At 38.7% G+C, this 18,116-nt stretch overlaps 1 protein-coding gene across 3 annotated transcripts in view; it reads left to right on the top strand.

Moving 5' to 3' along the window:
- LOC307215528 (uncharacterized protein) overlaps positions 1-18,116 on the top strand; it is a 186,924-nt gene that overhangs the window by 31,003 nt on the left and 137,805 nt on the right. The gene's annotated exons all lie outside the window — the stretch shown is intronic.

The raw sequence follows: 18,116 nt of genomic DNA on the forward strand, positions 1-18,116 counted from the left end.
TGCTGTTTACCTTTCCACTGCAGCGGTACCTATTTACTTACTTGCACTGGTGTGCTTTTGAACTGCTAGGTTGGCAGGAGCTGGGACAGAGCACCGGGAGCTCACGTGGATTCAAACTGTCAACCTTCTGATCAGCAAGCCTAAGAGGCTCAGTGGTTTAGACCACAGCACCACGTGCGTCCTTTTATATGTGGCTAGAAATGTCATGAGTAACATATAGTACATTATAAATAAGTGTGGAAGACAGGAAGCACAAAGTAATTTATACTTCCTGTGTCCCTTCAGATCACATTCGGAACTAGTTCATATGTCAATAGCAGGGGTTGTAAGAACTGCTATGACTTGTCTGTTTATACATTGCTCTGAACAGTGCTTCAAGAGAGCCTGTTATATGGCATTGTAATTATTTCCGATGCCAGTATTGCTCTGCTCTGCCCACAATACCAGACCCACCCACATCATTAGTTTCCTTCTAATGCTGCCAGGAGTGTCACTGGCATGACCAAGTTACCATTCATGGCTTTTCTGGTAACATATGCATCAACCTTCAGTAATGTTCAAAACTGTTTCCCATTCTTTGCTTGTTGAGCACCGTGATAATAGGGATACTCTCCCAACAAATGCTTAAAAGATATATTTTTGAGCTTATGCTATAGAAGACTAGGAATCTGAAAGACAGTGAGAAAATATTGTGTAGCCTCTGTGTTTCATGGGCCAGCTGAAGTAGAACAGTGCTAACAATACAATAAAAATTCTGCAAAGAAATTAATAAAATGTTCACAAAAAGGAAGTTAAAATACTACCGTTATTACTTGAAAGAATATTGCTAGGCTCAGATAGGGATCATAACTCAGTTAGTATAAGACACAACAGGGATCTACTAAAATTGACTTACTTGGTGGCAAATTGTGTTTTCTACAGTACTATAGCCATTTTCTGCAGCTGGTTTCTATAAAAGTGGATTCATTAAAATTTAACTAAAGCTAATATTAGTATAAGAGTTAAGAAAAGCAAGACAGATTTTAAAACATTAAAATTATAGTCTTGTTCATAGAGGAAATAGATCCAAGATTCAATAAAATAGAGTACAGGGGACACCAAAGAAGAATTTAAAGTCATATTGGATTTGAAGGGGTGAAACATTTTAAATGGAGGGATGTGACCAAACAGTGAAATTTTGGTTCAAAGGGGATCTTTTGAAACAGAGTGTAAAATCTCAGTTGAGACTATGATTTTGCCTAATGGAACAGAGCTCAAATTAGCTAATTTGCTTCAAATTACCATGGTGTTTCAGAGATGTAATGATTCTGAAACTTGGGCAATGATAGATGCTTTATAATTTTATTTTTATCACATTGCAATGAGAAGATTAAAGTTGCTGGAACAGACTAATATGTCTTTTTTATTTGTTTGCTAACCTGTAACCTGTCTTTCCACCAAATGGTGCTTAATACAACCACAAATTAAAAAGCACATCCACAAAACTGATAAAAACACCCAGTTGAGCAAATTCCATCATATATGCAGCATATGGGGCCAACAACCTGTCTGAATAAAACAATATTTGCCTGCCAGTAGGAGCTCATCATATAAGTGACTTGGGGAGTTCCAGAGGTTGGAAGCAACCTCCAAGAAGACTTTCTCTCATGTTCCCACCAACTATGCATCAAAAGACTCTCTAGTTCAGCATCCAGTTTCCCACAGTGGTCAAGAACGCTTAGTAGCATGAAGGCAACATCTCTTTTTCACCCTACATTCAAGTACCTGGTATTTTGTGGCCTTTGAATGTTTACGTGTCATCACAACAGCCATTGGTAGACCTATCCCATATGAATTTGTTTAATCTTATTATAAGAAAGGGACAGTCTGAAATAGCATACATTGAGTGGCTCTATTTTGCAGGAAAGGCCTTTCCCATTATCCCTGTCTATACTTGCTGGGCCTGATAAGAGCCTAACAACACTTTGAAAGCACTATGTTGGCTATTGCCCACTCCAGCCTCATAACTCACTAGCTTCTCCTTTGTCATATGTTTTACATCAAAATAATTGTTCTTATATAAATATCCTGAATTTTGACAGAAGGAGTAACAGATCATGTTCTTTGGAGCCCCATATTGCTTCTCATTCAAAAGCTCACAATCCCAATGAGTTCCACCTAAAACATTGAAACAAAAGGAAAGACGGTGCAGGACCTAGTCAGTTTTCTTTCTGCATTTAGAAGTTTGCCGCTTAGTCAGCTAAAGAAACAGGACAGATTGGTTTTGACAGAGCTATCTGCTCAGATGTTATAGACCCGATTTATATAGGCTTATTCAATAGCATTTGAATCTCTAGTGAATTGTTTTATACAGCTTCATTTGTATGTGTCCTAGTACATTTGTAGTTGTATTTAGTGGCTTATTGGATGGATTACCTTTTGAGAGAAGCCAAATGAAATGACAACGATCCCTCCCCCCCTTTTTTGTGTTCAGGACTCTCACTATTATATATATATATATATATATATATATATATATATATATAATCACAATATTTAACTAAAATCTTTATCCCAAAATCAGAATAAATACTATTTCTGTGGATTTAGCGTACTTGTGGATTTAGTGCATGAAAAGGAAACGAGAAAACCCAAGATGTCTGATCCTGTTTTACTTTCTCAAGAAAGTCCCTCTATATTGTCACCATCACGTCAGGCAAATCCAACATAATTATCAGTTAATCTAAAGCAGCAATGCAATGCAGCTTACATTGTTTTACTATTGAACACAATGGAACATCTCAGTAGACCTGCGTGGAATTACATAACACAAGGGGCTGTTCTACGTATTAAGGCTGCTGAAGGAAGACCAGTACAAATACCAAAGTTCCCATCTGCAAACACTTAATGGTGTATACAGTACGTGCACTTTTTTATTACTACTAATGCAATATATAGAAAAATATGAGAATAACAATTAGAATATATTGATTGAAGAAAACTACATATAAAGCAGCCAGACAAAAGCATAAGTGACTAATACATCAATTAAAAGCTAACAGACAAAAATATAGTATCCAATATTTATAAACAGATATGTTCATAACAATGCATGAGGCTATACAGTGGTACCTCGGGTTAAGAACTTAATTCGATCCGGAGGTCCGTTCATAACCTGAAACTGTTCTTAACCTGAGGTACCACTTTAGGTAATGGGGCCTCCTACTGCTGCAACGCAATTTCTGTTCTCATCCTGAAGCAAAGTTCCTAACCTGAGGTACTATTTCTGGGTTAGCGGAGTCTGTAACCTGAAGCGTCTGTAACCCGAGGTACCACTGTATAGTAATAATTAAATTTGGCATTCCAAAAGGCTATGAGAATTTACCAGTGTGGCTACTTCTCATACATATCCTATAAAATCAGTCAGGAAGGGAAGAGAAGGAAAATCCCTTCCATGTATCCCTAGCAGCCGCTGCCGGAGACAAATGCCTCACTCTGCCTAATGGTAGGGCCCCCCTGATTTTAATAGCTGCCTTATCTACCCAACCCTATATGTAAAAAAGACAAAGGCTGCAATTATATACATTCTTGCCCAGGAATAAGCCCCATTAAACTCAATGAGACTTGATTCTGGGTAGATGTGTATAGCATCGCACTATTAAATTACCCTCCCCTGCTTTTGAATAAAGGTGCATAGAACCACACTGTGTGGTTTATTTCTGGGGGAAGTTCCATACATTAAAACTGCTGCCAGAAGCACTAATGCTACACTCGTGTTTCCATCCGCAAACCCTTAAAGCCTGGAAGTATAGATGAGTATAGATGTATCTTTAAAAGCCAGTGAATATGCATATGGGACAACAGATTTGGAATTTGAAAGGAAGATTAAACTGGCAGCTCTTTATTTGATGGCCTCTTTACATTTGAGGGCAAGACAAAGAGACATTACAGTACACGTGAAACAACCCTGGTTTCAACAAAGCCAAAGACATGGGGTTAGACGACAGACAGATTTCTGCAGCCACATTCCCTTTCAGTATGAGTATATATTTTCAACTATATAATTAGCTGTGATTCCTCCTCATTTACCCTGTGTTTCATTGAAACGAAATAATATTATTGTCAACTCCATAAAAGCAGATACTGACACCCTGCTCAACAATGCTATGGAGCAAAGTGTTTAGACAGGATCATGCTATTTTGCGAGGAGGGGAATGAGGGAGGTGTTATGCAAAGGGGGAACAAAACAGCTAGTTGCTGGGCCTCTATTGCATATATTAAATTGGCTGGCAGTACATTTCAGCAAGGAAGCCAAGCCAGCTCAAAGGCCTACCCTATAACCTCTAATCTTAGGGAGCTGAACTCTATTATTTGCCATTAAAATGAAAGGATGCCATGCTGAAACAGATGTCTTCAGCAGACACGTTCTCATTACAGATGAAGTTTAGGCAAATGGAAATTGAGCCACAAATTTTATTTTGTAGATTATGGGTCTAAAGAGCTTTGTGGTTGGGCCTGGCATTTAAAAACATGAATTAGAAAAGCTCTCAGAAAACCAAGCACTAATTAATGGCCCAGCAGTTCTGCTGAATCACAATGTAGGAACGAGGGAGGTTGTGAAAGGAATAGTTTAGCAATAACCAGATACTCCAAACACCGAGGCACCAGGTCACACAGTGCCTGACACTGTTTAGTGGGTCCATGTTGTGCATCTCAATAAAGCATTTTAATTAACTTGGGGGCATGTGAGACAGTGGCTCTCTGAAGAAAATCTTCCAGAAGACCTTTAATAAAAGCGAGCACAATGTGATATGAGAGTTTTATGAATACATGCCAGTGCAGGTGTTTGAGTGAAAATGAGGGGATTTAAGGTGATCTCTGTATTTATGACAGTTCAACAAAAAAAGGCTAGAAACCAGAGGCAAAGTTGTTTTAATGACGCCATTTAAAGCTGGTATATCACATTACTATGAAACTGCCCTCTTTGACTTTAAATGCCTAATATAAAACTACAAACATTAATATCTGGATGTATTTTCATGTGCCTCTAGCACTGGATTAGAGAGTCTGAGCTCCAGAGTTCAATGACATGCTCCCCCTACATTTAACAAATTGTTTTCAAACGTGCTTGACAGTTAAATGAACTTAATCATTTCAATAATATCCATCTCTGCCTGTGGGCTCAGTGGGAAACAGAACTTAAATATATGGTTCATGTTTTGTTTTATGAACTTTTCGGGAAAGAATTTGCCTCTCCACTGATTTGCAAAGGGCTTTCCCCCCTGTTATGCTTAAATGGAATTTACCGTAACTTCTAAAGAATTCCTCTTCTTGGCATGGAAATATGTTTGAGAATTTGCAAAAATCTGGATTGGAATATTTTCATAAATACTTATTATATCATTTGTATGTGTGTGTGATATATGTGTCTGCTTGAGCTTTCCAGCACAACTCATTGCAGTGATATATTGCTTTGTGATGGCATTTGCAGTGATCTATAAAACCTAAGTCGTATCCATACCATACGCTCAAGCACATTTAGAGCACATCACTTCCATCAAATAATCCTGTGAACTGTAGTTTGTCAGGATGCTGGGAATTATAGGTCTGTGAAGCGTAAAACACAATTCTCAGGATTTGCTGGGCATGGTGGGGGTATGGAATTTGCCCCCTCCCTCCACTCATCCTTACTTTTTTCTTTTCCAGAAAAATATCTGGGTAGAAAGGCACAAAGAAACCATAATTGCATGTTTATTTCAAATTATCTTGTTTTTTTCATTTTAGAGAGAAACACAGTGCAAGTGGTTATGCAGACAGCATCAAAACTCAGATAATGCTGAGGATAATAGCCATTTTAAGAGAGGCAATTTGCAGTCTGATCCAATGCATGCCTCCACTTCTCTTTCCAAAGCACTTTTACAAATAGGGAGAGGGATGCAAAATCTGCTAGGGATCAGGGGCATACGAAGGGGGGGCAGAGGGGGTGGTCCACCCCGGGTGCCTTTGGGGGGGTGACAATATGGCCTGCTGCCTCCCCCCAGCTGTAGAGCGGTTCAGGGCACACACGCAATCAGTATGTGCGCCGCTTGTGCAGCGTCCGTACAGGCTGCCTCTCGCACGGCGACCATACAGGCTGCCGCGTGTGCACAGTCCATACGGGCTGCTGTGTGTACGCAGTCCGTATGGACATTGTGTGTGCACCACTGGGTGGTTTGCCCCACCCCTTGCCGTCCTACCTCGGGTGCCAGAGAGGGTTCCTCCGCCACTGCTAGGGATCACCTTTGTAAGTGGCAACTTCAATTTAAAAGCCACCAAAAGCCAAAACAGTTTATATGAAAGGTCACAACTGTAATATGTTTTCTGTGGAAGGATACAACTGGGCTAATCTACTGTTGGTTAATCATAATTTTAAGGGAGGCAATTTGTAGTGTATTGCACAATGTGATCTGCATGGGTGGGGAATTCTTTTCATCCTGAGGGTTGCATTCCCTTGTGGGTAACCTTCTGGGCAGGGGAATTGCATGCCAGTAAGGGGGAAGGACTATAGGTAAAAAATGAGTGAAGCAACTGATAAGACTTTTACCTACATTACACCCACACAAAAGCCAGAGGTTTCTACACAGATGTACCTCTTCATCTAGGTAAGCCTGAGGCATTATCACAGTTTAAAGACACATGCATACACCACGCATCCTGGAAAAAATGGAACATCCCATTTTCTTACTACCAGATAGAGAGGCCTGAAGCATTGCATTTTGCTCCTGGGCCTGAGGTTCTCACTCCTGCCCCCCCCCCCATTTATGACTGCCCACTTAGCTACTGTTTTTAGAGTGTTTTGTACTGTACAATTTGACTAAAATTGGTGGAGTCAAAGAGTGGGCATTGTGGATTTTATTAGCAGTTCTTCTGGCTTTCCTCACATACTTGAAAAACTGTCCCCAAGATGGTCAGCTGAGTAGCTCTGGCTACCCTTCTTGTACAAGATGAACTTGGCTCTCCAGTCCATATAGAATGCTACTATAGTATTAGTCTAAGCCATACTCATATTATTGCACCTTGGTACATATGCACAATCATACACACTGTACACCAGAAGTGGGAAACCTGTGACCATTCAGAAGCTGGTGGACTCCACTGTTGTCCAACCAGCATGGTGAAGGATGCTGGAGTTATAGTCCTACAACATCTGGAAGGCTGCAGCTTCACACACACACACACACACACACACACACACACACTACACAATGTAATCTTGTATCATTAATCTAAATGTTGTTGGTTGTGGTAGTGGGTGATCTACTTTTCTAATAACAAGAGACGTTAGTATTTTTTTAGAAAACAAAGTTTGACAGAGCTTAACACTATAAAGTTTTGACTGTTGAATTCTTGAATGTTTCCAGTAACTTAACTCTGTGGGCTGTAAGCAGAACCATTTCTGATTACCGTGCTGCTTATACTGCAGACTAGTATAGTATGCTGCTTTTGAGTTGAAAATCGTTTCCAATTTGGATGAGTTCATGGAGGTACTGCTTACTGTGGAGCAAATTTCAGCTGATTTCATACAGCTAAAAGAAATGCTTTCTTTCAAAATCATAGAATCATAGAGTTGGAAGAGACCACAAGGGCCATCGAGTCCAACTCCCTGCCAAGCAGGAAACTTATGAGTAAAAATATTGGTAGCTGTAAAACAGAGTTTAAATATTGTTGCCTCATTTTCTAGCATTCTGCACTTCAGCCATCTGTATTCCAGCTATCAGTTGTGCATTTTAGTATGTCACTCTTTTATATCAAGGCCAGTTTGGGGGCTCTTGATGTTTTACATGGTTAGTTACTTCCTTGTAAGGAGAAAGATATTCCACAAACCACAGGAGTTTACTGCTAAGATTTTCACAGCTTGCTTGTACATGTTAGAAAAGATCAAACTGTTTTATATCTCTTCCCCCCAAAAGAAAAGAAAAATATCGGAAATGAAGGGATCTCTACTCTATTTCCACTCATGTTCAAATCTATAAGAACATCAGAATGTGTTGCATCGTAAGGGAAGAGAATTGTATCATAGGGAGATAGTGTGATGTCATCAATATTTTTCTTGATGCCCCAGGTTAAGGACTGAACAAATTGCTGTTATTTGTACTCCATGCTTGTAGGAGTCAATACGAACCTGTATATTCAGCATTTATTCAGCATAAAGTAGCAGAATGTCACATGACCGATAAAGAATGATCAAAGGCTGAAACTAGCTGCCTGGTTACCTTTCATAGATAAGCTGAGAGATCGCTTTTCATTCATAGCCCTGAAAATACATACAGTAGACCTCGCTTACCCCCAGGAAACATACCAAGGGTAATCCTTGAACTGACTGAACAGGTTAATAGAACACTGCCCTTATTTTGGTATCACTTTCCCACTTACTTTCATTATCAGTTTCCCCCTAGTGATTCTGAGACCTAAGCGTCTCTGTCCAAGTCCTCAGTGAAAACAGATACTCCATTGGAACTTCTGGAACAACTATCACCTCACCCCCCTCTTTTTTCAATGCCATGAATAGAATGAACCTTGGGGGCAGATGGAGTGGTGGTTTATTGGCTGAAAACAAACACAGCCCTGTTTGCCTATTTAAAGAAGGGTGCAAGCAAGGTAGTGCTCAACTCGATCCTGCACACCAGTGTTTGACTTGAATTTTGGGGGCATCATGTATTTAAACTACTGCCTTTTGATACATTTTTTGGCAGCATGTGATTACGTTCCATAGAGTTAATTGATTTTCTCCAAACATTACTAAACCTGGATCCAACCCATAGTTCACCCACCAACCCCTGTGCAGCACAGATTTCATTCTTTTAAAATTCTACCTTTTTTTACATATTTCTAAAACATATTGTGTGATGCTTTAGATTGAAATATTTAATATTTGAATACTAAAATTTGGATTTTTAATGTGCTTATTATTTCACACCCACTGTCTTCCTGTGTTATGGATCCTTGCAGTTGCAATGAATTACTTCAAGGAAGGTTCACAGGATAATATAAATAAAAATTTATTCTCTGTGACCAAGCTATATTTTTCTAGGGGTTCTATCACGCAATATCCTGACATAGATCTGACAGCTGGCATCTCAACAGAAATACTGGCATCTTAAGCTTAAGCTCTTTGAGGATTTAATCTGTAAGCCTGAGATTTTGAACACCAGTCTTTGCTGTGGTTTCATTCTGTCACAGTCAGTACCTTGGTTTTGCTCTTCAGAGGAAAACAAAATAGATGCTCGGGCATCCTTCCCTTTTCATACTGATTTTTCAAAATCCACCACATAGTTTCTAATGGGGTTTTCTTACCCTGATAAAGCTTTTCAATTGCATTTCCTTTAAAATAAAAGTGTCTGACATAAACACACTTTAAAAATAAACACAAACAACCAATTATATAGTTTGGCCCTGAGTCTAGAAAAAACACTGGAGTAAGTTATGAAAGTTGTTCATGACATGACACATGAATGTTCATCAGCCTAGTTTGTAAAATATGCCCAGTCAGATGCTATAGTTATTTTGTCCCATCTAAACATCTTATTCTCAGTTATGGCCTGCTCCTTTGTGACTAAGACATCATGGGAACATAGGAAGCTGATTATACTGAGTCACACCACTGGTCTATCTAAGCATTTTTTGCATTTATCTGGTCCACATGTAATGCTAAGCCAAACCATTTCTTAGCCCTGGGTAGCGTAGCAGGACCAGAGAAGTCTTTGCACTGGTAACCTACACATTTGTTTTTTTGCTCTAAACCAGAGCTTTCCAAACTGTGTGTCGTGACTGTGTGTTGGCTGCAGTGTTGCATGAAAGCTCCCCACTCTCCTTATGGGGCTGGAAAGGGGTTAGCTTAACCTCCGGTTTGCTAGTAAAACTAAATTACTGTGTTGCGAAATGATGGAATTTCACATAGGGGTCTCTCTTACCTGGAGATGCTCTACTATTTAGATATGGCCTTCCCCTTAGAAATATATGTGAGTAATATATATCTGTATTTACAGTTTTAGCTTATTAATGTTCATATTTTAATTATTTTAATGTGTGAGTCAATCTGAGGTCATGGATAATTGGGTGCCATATAACTGTCCTGCTGCCTCTCATCCATTAACAACAGATCTGTCCACCATATTGGTAGTGACTTCTGAGTTTACCTGAGTAGAGTGTGATGTATAATTTATTAAATAAGAATTACTGTGATTTTTGGCTTTTGTGCCCGTTCTGAGAATTTCCCTGATTTCCTTGCTTCTTCCATTTTACCACATGCCAATATTTTTTATCAGTCACCTGGCTAAGATGCAAATATGTGGGAAGATCCAAGAAGAGTATGCTTCTAAAAACCTATGGGGACCCTTAATCGTTTCTTTAAGACCATATACAATAGACCTTATTGGCTTCCTTCCCTTTCTTATATAACTACAATATAGTTTTAAGCTTTTCTCTCTTTTTAGTCACTGCTAGCATTTGCATGTTGCCCTTGGTTGTCCTTTTCTTTGTTGAGCTCTTTAGGCTGTCATTGTATTTTAGACGCCACATATTGTGTGGTTCTCTACTTGAATTATTGGTTGCACTAAGAGAGGATCAAAAAGTAAGTCATTGTAACTTGAGATGAGACCTGTCTCTTACATCTCTCTCTTGTACAGATTTGTGTAAGTGCAATCTATTTGTACCAAAATGGAACAATATTTAAAAGTTCTTAACTGCTCTTGAGACCAGTGCCAAAATAACAACTGAATAAAAATACATTGCAGCATGTTTGTAGTTATCAAGGATATTGTTTCCACATTAAGATTAGAAAATGCAAAACTACCGCTGTATTTATGTTGGCTAAATATTCTACTAAATGTATATTTGTGTTTCTTTGAAGTTTTTATTTCTTCGCTTGCCTAATAAAAGCAAGCCAGAAAAGTAGACTCAGACAGGGATTTCTTTGTTTTCTTTGGCCAGCAGTATCCTTTCACCCATGCACTTAGCTGGTTCTTAGCCAACGTCAAAGGCATTGTGCTGTTGGTGTCTAGTCAAAATAAAGACAAGTTAACAATCCACTCTTGTAAATTTTCTGCCTTCAAGTAATGCCAATATATTGTAAGAATCACAATACTTTCACTCAGCCACCAAAAATGCATCGGATCTAGTAGCATAAGCAGAGCTGGTGTATCGGGATTTCTATTGCATGTAATTTTGAGACAATGAAGCTCAAATGTTTCTAAATGAGTGCTCATTTCCAGTATAATCTCATAGCAAGAAAGTGAGATGACTTACAGTACAATATACATGACTCCTCAAAGGAAAGGCTTATTGAGTTCACCAGGACTTGCTCCCAGTTAAGTGTGCATAGGATTGCAGCCTTATTGTATGCTTAGACAGATAAAGAATTGCTCTATAAAATGGAATATTCCCTGTTAAAAAAACAACAACAAAAACAACCACGAAGACACTAAATAGTATTACATATTGTTTATCTCTATCCTGGTGAAACAGATTATCCAAAGGGAATACGAAGCCTTCAGAAAATGATACCATAGTGATACCAGCTAAGATCCTTAGTCTAATATCCAAAGGGTGTTATTATATAGAGCGTGGCAAAGATGACATTTGATACTGTGGGTGGATGGGTGGAGATATATCTATCAGTCATCCTGGGGAACTGGAGTCTCAGCTGGAATGCTTATCTGTTTTCCATGGGCTCTGCAAGCATTCACCTATCCTCAAAATATTTATACTGTGTCCATACACTCTCTTTGAGGATATGGTTATGGTTTGTAGCTCTGTCTGTTCAAAATATACACTTTATGGGTTTATAATAATACCATGAGCTAAATGGCTTTGAAAATTGCAAATATCCTTAAAATATACAGGAAAAAACACACATTAGACACAGAAAAGGACAATTTTTGCAGTTTTGAAATATATACCAGTCTGGATGCAATTACCTTTTGTTATAGCTCAGGTGTGGAGCATGGACATGAGTAAACATAAAGCCAGGGCTTTTTATAATTATGGTTTCAATTTCTTTATATTATTCAGCCTTGCAAGATGAAAACGGTTGTTGTTGTTTAAAAACGAATCCTTAGCTCAACAAAAATGTTAATTGCAAAACAAAACATGTCTGAAAAACAGATTACATGTTCTCATATGTAATTAGGCTTGCAGTTTGATCAGATGCAGCACAGGGTATTATGTTCTGGTTAATTTAAGCACTTTGAGGAAGTTTCCAGCAAAATAAATAAATAAAGAGGAACTAAGATCCAAGATCCAAGCATGATTATTTGTGCCCACTTTAAGCTTGTGTTACTTAAACAGCTGTTCTTCTGTGGTAGACCAGAATAATATATTGGGGGTCAGGTATAGAAGGGACAATCCATTTGGTTCACATACTAGATTTCTGAAAGAGAAATAACAGTATATGTATATCATGTCCAACTTCCATCCCATTGATTTCAGTGTGTCTTCTCTAAGCAGGACTGCACCAGGATCCAGCCCTTTGTTACACATGCATACCTTTGCCAAGTAATGTGAAGTTCCAGGGACAGTAGATTTTACATAGGTTTGGTTCTCTTTGGAAAGAGAGATGATTGGAAATTTAAGGCATTTCTGTAATAATTGAGTTTATTTACATATATACAGACTGAGCACAGGTGGGCAGTCCAACCAAGCTAGTCCCACCTCTGATCTCCAGAGCGAGGCACCCCTGCATCCCCAGGTGCTGTCAGCATGTGGAGTTCCATAATCTGCTCAGTCCTCTTTGCCTCTTTCTTCCTCCCTTTTGAAGTTTATTTGTTCCTGTGCATCTGTCTTTGCTTGGGAAGTGGGAAGGTATGTCAGCTGCTCTGTTGGGTTTCCTACTGTCCCTTCCTTGGGCATTTACTGGTACCTGCAATTTCTCTAGCCAAAGATGTGGCTAACAGATCCACCACTGACCATTCAGGAAGTTGGGGCAGTCATTCTGACCCCATTAAACTTTTGTATCCACCTACCTCCCCACTCAGATTTACAACAATATTTTCTCTGTGATCCCTATAGAATCATAGAATTGGAAGAGTCCTTAGAAGCCATCTAATCCAAGCCACTGCTCAACACAGGCTCCTTAATCAAGATCCAACTACAGCCTCCTCAACAGAGATAGTCATCCAACCTCTGCTTAAGTACCCCCCAGTGAAGGGTTTTTAATCTGCTTCCTGCAATTTCCACCCATTGGCTCTAGTCCTGACACCTAGAGCAACAGAGCACAGGTGTGTTCCATCTTCTTCATGGCAGTCCTTCAGATCATCTCTCCTCTCCAGACTAAACAAAGCCAACTCTTTCAATCACTCCTCATAGGACTTCGTTTCCAGATTTTTCACCGTATTGTCCTCTCTAGTCATATTGCAGTTTGCCAATCTCTTTCTTAAAATGTGGAGCCCTGATCTGGACATGGTATTCCAGATGTGGTCTGTCTAGCTCAGAATAGATTCAAACTATTACTACTTGTGATGTGGACATCACACTGCTGGCTCATGTTCAGCTTGTGAGCCACCAGGACACAGATCTTTTTAACATGTTCTGCTGCCAAGTCAGGTTTCCTCATCCTATACTTGTATTTTTGTACCTAAATGTGGGACTTAACATTTTTCTCTGTTAAATTTAATCTTGTTGGTTATAGCTCAGTGTTCCAGCCTGTTGGGATAATTTTAAATGTTGATTCTGATAGTTAACTTCCAAGTATAAAAGTATAGGATTACAGCATATTTCTTTTTAATCCAGTTTATTATTTTCTTGTAATCTGTATGTGAAAAGTACCTTTACTTCAGATTTCCCCAGGGATCTAGCAACTGGGGATAGAAGCAGAGGAAGGCTACTTGTCCAGTCAGGACACTTCGCCCCCCTCACCCGCTCTCCCCCCTGAACCACCTATGTAGTTCTCCATGCAACATGTTAAACTTTTTTTTTTTTTTTTTGAAGCTAAGAGACGTTCAAAAGCAATTTGTGAGATGGTTATATATTTTACAAAGAAATAAGGTATATAGATTGTTTTTAATGGAATCCCAGAAGCCAAATCTCAAATCAACAAAACTGCATTCCACTTGACAATAAGATGAACTTAAATGCTGTAATTAAAAATAAGAAGCACTTTCATTAAATACCGAACCCCCATTGTGCAAATTATCCTAGGAACATTTTGCATAACACTTATGAATCTCTAATAGCAAGGGATACAAAGCAAAGCTTACCTTGAACAGACTAAAATGTAACTCTTCCGTGGTATAGTGATTGGTAAATTGCAGATTTGCAGCAACCACCAGCACTACCTGAATAAGAAATGTGAATAGCTTCAGATATATAACTCCACAATAGCCCTATTTATGTATTACTTCCATGTAGGGCAGTCATGTTTACTTTGGAGTAAAGCCTTGCTTGTGAGTGTGGTGTGACCATGCAGAGACCCGGTACGTAAGGAGGTGCTTCACGTTTCTTTACAAACAAGCATGTGCAACATACAACTGTTGAAGGAAGAAATCTCTGTTTCGGAGTGTAGTGGTAGTTTTAGCCGTCCCAAATGTTAACATGAATATGCCCTGCATGTAACAAGTGAATAGGGCCAGTAGTTCAGTCATTCGTGGTTCCTTCTATGTGTATATAATAAGCAATATGCATGAAGCCTGCCTGGCTAACCATCCAGCTCCACTGATCAAGTTAAGTCAGTTCATGTCTTTAAAATATACAACTTTCTGCATTTCCCCCAGTCCAAATTTGTAATTTTTAAAAAATGGTCTCTTGAAAAAAAGAAGAAGACAATACTTGGAACAGATTATGAACTGAAAAAGATACATGGCCACAACCTTGCCTCCATGGAGTGTTTGGCTCATTATTTTTCTCATTTTATTCTGATATTCTTCTCTACACTTGGCTTCAAACAGACAATGCACATGCATATAATCCTTGCCAGTGTGCAAAAGATCTCCATATAATTTTAAAAACAAAATGCCTGTGATCTGAGTCACTTCCATGTTCCATGAAAATAGGAAGAAAGGAAATATGAGTGAAGAGAGCGCTGAAACTTCCTAGTTTTCCTGTTGCACAATCCATGAGTCTGAAATGGCCTTGGGGATCACAACTCATAGAGTCCATAAAGGCCACATCCAATTTGCAAGTACAGTCTTGTGTCTTCCAGGTGTTGTCAGAGTACAACTCCCATCATTCTTCACCACTGGCCATGCTGGCTGGGGCTGGTGGGAGTTGTAGTCCAAGCATCTTCTTGGGGGACATCTGCTTGGGAAAGGCTGTTCTAATGAAAGCAGCAAGAGGATGTATTGTTCTTTCACTATCTTCTTTTGATGCATCTTTGTAATGTGTGGAGCTGCTCTCAAAAAGAGTGAGAGCTGAATGTGTTCTCTCTTTTCTTTAGTTGCATAAAATTATACCATAAAAGCAAAAAAAAAAAGCTAAGATAAGCAGAATTGCTGCAATGTGTGCTAAGATAAGGTTTTGGGGGTCAGAGAACCAGTATGCTAAATTACTTACCTAGCTGAGGACAAAGAGAATGTCAGAGGAGACTATTTAAGGTCATTAATTCTGTTTTAGAGATGGAATGGAGAATGAGACAATCAAATTCTCCTAGAATGCAAATGAATATTCATGAGAAGTTTTCTTTTGTGAAGGGAGCTTCATCATTTTGCAACATCTTTCACTAAAATATGATGAGGTTGCTGGAAAATGTTATTCCTTAATTGGAAGAGGGACGTTTCCTCTTCTAGTTTCTGTTCTGTGGTACTTTCTTTTTTTCTGTCTCTCTCTTTTAAAAGAATAGCACCTCAGAGGCATAGTCTGATCTCCAGATATCTTTGCTGGAGTTCAGTAAACCCTGCTGAACTGACAAGAGCTTATACTAGTAGAACAGTATGTGGATTGCAATCAGACTCTGCTAACATGTTTTATATTTGAACAAGAACAATGAGGTTTTATCTCATGCATTTTAACATAAGCAGATGATTTAGAAGTCATTGATTAATAAAATGCATATGATTACATTGCATTGATTTCATTTTTTGTTGAAGAAGCAAATACCTTAAATAAAGCAATTTATGAATGAAATTCCTGTAACCCTTGCTGTAGGATATTTCTCTTTACAATTTTAAGTAGTTTCTATAACATATATATATATATTGCTGACCCTTCTTCATTTTTTTAAAAAGAATATGCTGTCTTTCCCTTCCCATAAATAAATTAAAATTAAAAAAAATGTACAATCCATTAATTGCTTTTTCTATAAAGGGACATTGCATTTCTTTATCACTTTCTCTTTAAGAAAAGCAGTCTGCCAAGCACCTGGAAGTTGTATTGCTGGATTTGTTCCAACACAACTAAGCAATAAAAAGAAAAGAATTCCAAATGCATCTTTCAATAAGTCTTAGATTGTATATAAATATATTTTGCCAATATGGCTACATCAGATGTTTGCAAATGCCTCCCCATGGAACAGTTTAACAGGCTGAAGAATGCTGCCAGGGAAAAAGTAATGCCTTGCATGGAAGTCACTGCGAGAAAGAGGACAGTAGCTACAAAAGACACTCTGTCTGCTGTGCCTTGCAGTTCTAATTGCACCGGTAACACATTTAATAACTTTGATGCATGGTGCATTTAATGCATGATGCATGTGTCCCATTTAATAACTCTGATGCATCCATGTAGAGTAATTTACAATCAAGGCAATCACCCAGGGTGAAAAGCCTGGGGCGGGGGCAGCTGTCACAGTCTATCTACTTAGTCCATCCTCTCAACAGCTGAAATGATTTATATAAACAGTTCATCTTCACTTGGAAAGCAGGCTACACTGACCTAAAGGAAACACATTTATTTCATTTGTCCTTCAGTTCATGTGAATAATTTATATAATTGGTCTAAATAGCATTTAATAATAATAATAATAAATTTTATTTATATCCCGCCCTCCCCAGCCGAAGCTGGGCTCTGGGCGGCTAACAACAATCAAAATAATCCAACGGTTCTAAAAACATTTCATTATAAAAATTAATTAAAATCAAATTGATGGCAAATTTAACCTCTGAGAAGGAAATGACTATGAGAAGGTGCTGGGTTGTTTAGAATCATCTGGTGAATTTGGGGTGTTCCTAAGAAGAAGAATTTAAGGGATTCTTTTTTAAACAAAATGATTCCACTATTCCACCATATTCCACCAGAGATTGTATATGCAGAACAGGATTCAGCTAGTGAGCCAGATCCTGAGCTCCCCATCCCTCTTTGACAGGTGGGCAGGGTCCACACCAGGTGACATAACTCTAAATGAAATGATTTGGAATGCACACTCTAAAGTACATTCCTGATTCTTTATTTTCTTTCTGTGCAGATTGTCTTGAATTCAAGCCAAGCTCCAAAGGGGGAAAATGTTCCTTTTTTCATGTGCAACTTAAACATCTGCAAAGGAAGAATGCAAACCCTACTTGCGGCACAGATTGTTTCCACACACACCCCTTAAAAATAAGCAAATAAAAAACCCTTTAGGCCACCATCCAGATATACTATATCTTGTGCAATTGCTATGAATGTCACTCATATTAACCAGTGTAAGGTAAAATGAATCCCCTTTTCTATGGCACAAAATGGGCTTTATAGTTATAGTATGTGACCATGGAATCCACGGGAATCGCATGGGTGGAAGATGTTTACATGCTACTCCATGTGGGAGCATGGGTTGGGAGAAGAGGCCATTGCTTAGTAAAGTGTATGCTTTGTCCAGGATCAGTCATTAGCATCTCCCATTAAAAAGGATAAAGTGGCAGGAGATATGGAAGATCCCTGCCCAAGACTCTCGTTTCCTGCTGCTAGACAGAGCAGACAATACTTGGCTAGATGAATAAATAATCTAACCAGTTTCCTATGCTAGGAGGTAAGATGAGCTTTTCAGATTTATTTGTCTGGAGTTGGTTGGCATGTAAGATATGCTTCCTATATTTCTGTGTTTCGACTTGTGTGTAATCAAAGTCAGTTGTCAACTCCAGAGTAAACAAGGAAATCCCTAGTTGTATTCAGTCAGATTATATCTGTAATTACTTCTTAAAGTCACAGTTTCTCAAATGCTTTATATTTTTCTTTCATAGCTTTATTGACAGGAAACCCTG

The sequence above is a fragment of the Podarcis cretensis genome, assembly GCF_951804945.1.
Source record: "Podarcis cretensis genome assembly, chromosome: 4".
In the NCBI taxonomy this organism is placed as follows: domain Eukaryota; kingdom Metazoa; phylum Chordata; class Lepidosauria; order Squamata; family Lacertidae; genus Podarcis; species Podarcis cretensis.